Source organism: Microtus ochrogaster, linkage group LG4 (assembly GCF_000317375.1).
Source record: "Microtus ochrogaster isolate Prairie Vole_2 linkage group LG4, MicOch1.0, whole genome shotgun sequence".
In the NCBI taxonomy this organism is placed as follows: domain Eukaryota; kingdom Metazoa; phylum Chordata; class Mammalia; order Rodentia; family Cricetidae; genus Microtus; species Microtus ochrogaster.
Window position 1 is genome coordinate 17,743,197 of NC_022030.1, and position 3,713 is coordinate 17,746,909.

Consider the following 3,713-nt stretch of genomic DNA (forward strand, 5'->3'; position numbering starts at 1 on the left):
TGGCTTTATTCCCCCCCCCCAAAAAAAAAATTAAGAACTAACAAAAGCTGGAGGAAGGCTAGGACCTGGAGTTCCAGGCTAGCCTGGACTATGGAGTGAGACCTTGTCTCCAAAACCAAACGGAACAAAGAGAGAGACCAACTGGTGTGACTGGAGTGAGTGCGGGTGGATGGGTGGACTAGGTAGGCTACAGAAGTTACTGAAGGGAGATGCTGTAAGGTCTCCTGGGTTATGAGGAGCACCGTCTGTAGAACACCTCTGAGCTGGGAATGGGAGCTCCCAGAAGTGGGAACTGATGCCCTCTTGTGGACATATGGTGAACAGTTCAACCGGGAGAGCCCTGAGGTTGGGAGTCTCAAAAGCCACCTGTCTTATTTCAGATAGGTGAGGGGTCGGTGGACCAGGGAAGCTGCCAGTGTGGGAGGTGACAGGAATCGGGTGTGGAGTTCTTTTGAGAGCAGGAGAATGTGGTGTGTGGTAGCCTGAGTATGAGATATGAAGACCCGAGGCTGCAGCTCAGTTGGAGAGAGGTTGCCTAGAATACGCACTGCCCTGGGTTTGGTCCCCAGTGCTGCGTCAAACTGGGTACAGTGGTCACATGACTGTAACACTAGCACTCAGAAGGTGGAGACAGGAGGACCAGAAATTCAAGGTCAGTCTCAGCTACAAGCTTGGGTTAAATGGGACTGCTGTCCAGGGGGGAAATAAAAGGAAGAAGGAAGGAAACCCACTGAGCCAAGCATGGTAGTGGATATCTGTAATCCTAGCACTCAGGAGGCTGAGGCAAGAGGATGGGAAGCTCAAAACCAACCTGGCTTACATTGCCAGAACCTATCTCCCTTTCGCCCCTCCTGTGCTAGAACAGTTTGAAACCATTGATGTAAAGTTACTGTCCAACCGTATCACAGAACTGAGTCTTGGGAATGGACCCATGATCACATGCGTGCTAAGCAAGTGGTCTACCATCTGAGCTACTTCCCCCACCTATGTAGGTCTGCCCCTCTTCTGAGGCAAGGTCTGATGTAGCATAGGCTGGCCTAGAACTCACTATGTGAGGCCTAGCATTCCTACCCCCTCTAGTACTGGAATTATAGGCATGTACTGCCATGTGTGTGTTCTCTCCTCTCTCTCTCTCTCTCTCTCTCTCTCTCTCTCTCTCTCTCTCCCTCTCTCTCTCTCTCTCTCTCTCTCTCTCTCTCTCTCTCTCTCTCTCTCTCTCTCTCTCTCTCTCTCTCCTGAGTGAGCTGGGGGCTAGGTTGTGGTCAGAATCGGTCTTAGCAGTAAGTGCCGGAACCCACTCAGCCATTTCACTGGCCTAGGGTCTTATAAAGATTTATGTGTGTGGGTGTTTTGCTTATGTGTATGTATGTGCACTGTATGTGAGTGTGGAGCCTATGGAGGCCAAAATAGAGGCAGCTCTCTTGGAACTGGATTCACTGGTGTCTGTGAGCTGCACTGTGGGTGCTGGGAACCAAACCCGAGTCCTATACAAGAGCAGCAGTGTTCTTAATCACTGAGCCATCTCTCCAGTCACACACCTCCTTTCCCATGGCTTTTGGTTTTTGCTTTTTCATTTTGATTTGAGGCAGAGTCTAACTCTTTAGCCAAGGCTGTCCTCAAACTCACAGCAATCCTCCTGGCTCAGTCTTCCAAGTGCTAGCATTTCTTTCAGTAGCTCTCGCTTTGTAGCCCAGGTACCCGTATACTGGGGATCCTTCTGCCTCCCACGTGCTGGGATTACAGGCGCATACACCCACCTCTGTTAAAATGCTCTTACGCTTTCATTACAACACAGTAAGGGGTAGGACATAACAGAGAGCATTTAAAAAGCCCAGGTTCATAAGGACCCAACATCAAACTCATTAGTAATGTTTGTGTATACCACAGGATGGGGCATGGAATCAGGTATGAACCATAATGAACCGTGGGGAGTAACAACCAAAATCATGCTGAAGAGACTCAAGACTCCTCCATCCTAGCCAGGCTGTGGTGGCGCACACCTTTAAACCCAGCACTTGGGAGGCAGAGGCAGGCGGATCTCTGAGTTTGAGGCCAGCCTGGTCTACAAAGTGTGTTCCAGGATAGCCAGAGCTGTACCACAGAGAAACCCTGTCTTGAAAAAGCACACATATACACACACAAAGATTCCTCCATCCTAAGACCCAGGTTGGCAGAAGATCCAGGGAAATGGAATAAATCAACAGTGACCTACAACAGGAAGGACAGCAGCTGTGTCTAACACACTAGACTACAGAGATCAGGACCCCACTGAAACAGGTGCCAGACTGTAGCAGAGCTCACAGCCTGCACACACACAGCCTTAACAGCAGCACAGCTGGGCATATGGCACACACCTGTAATCCAGACACTCAAGGCTGAGGCCATAGGATCCAGAGCTTCAGGCCAGCATGGGTTAAAAAGGTGAGTATCCCGGAAACACAGCAAGACTCTAAGTGACATAGCAGATTTGGGGTTTCCAAGAGAAAGAAGAATAAAAGAGCAAATCAAAGTCAGGTGACTGGTCAGTACCATTAATTCCACCACTGGGGGATGCTAAGGCAAAAGGATTGCTTTGTTTGAGGTCTGCCTGGGATACATAGGAAACCTTACCTCAAAAATCCTAGGACAAGGCCAGGCAGTGGTGGTGCACACCTTTAATCCCAGTACTCGGGAAGCATAGACAGGCAGATCTCTGTGAGTTCGAGGCCAGCCTGGTCTACAGAGTGAGTTCCAGGACAGGCTTGAAAGCTACACAGAGAAACCCTGTCTTGAAAAACCAAGAATGACCTAGGACTTTACAGATGGCCCAGCGTTTAAGGGCACTGACTCCTCTTCCAGATGATTGGGATTCAATTCTCAGCACTCACATGGTGGCTCACAATGACTCCAGTTCTAGGGGATTTGTTACCTTCTTTTGGCCTCTACAGACACCACACACACACACACACACACACACACACACACACACACGGCACACAGATATATATGCAGGCAAAACCTGTTTAAAAAGAAAAAACAATCCCAAACCAGGCTTGGTGGCAACACCTTTATCCCAGTATCCAGGAAGCAAAAACAGGAGGATCTCTGCTAGTTCAAGACCAGCCAGGCTTACGTAGAGAGACCCTGTCTCAAAAGAGAGAGAGAGGAAGATGGAAGGAAGGAAGGAAGGAAGGAAGGAAGGAAGGAAGGAAGGAAGGAAAGAAGGAAAAGAATTCTGAAAAGAAAGCCAATTATTCTATGGGAAATATTTGGATAGTGAGAGTAGCAGGAAGTCACAGAGGTGTATGAACTTTCCAAAAATTGTACATGATCACATCCCCAATGCTGGGGATGAAGCCAACAACCTTTGCATATTAGAATGGCTCTACCACTGATCCATGACCCCAGCCCCTCACTGGGGGATTCTGGGCAGGGGCTCTACCACTGGGCCACGCACCCAGGCCCTGTAGAACACAGAGAGAACAAAGTGCACTGATTTTTATAAGCACAGGCTCACTCATTTTCCCAAAGGTAATACATTATTCATTTTACGCAAGAGGCTGTAGTACCACTGTCAACAAGCCAGGATCAATGGTGATTTTAAACAACAAAATTTTAAGTATAGTGGTGCTTGCCTTTAATTCTATCATTCAGGAGAGAGGCAGGTGGATCTCTGAGCTCAAAGTCAGTCAGGCGTACACAGTGAGACCTTGTCTCAAGAATATTTAAAAAAG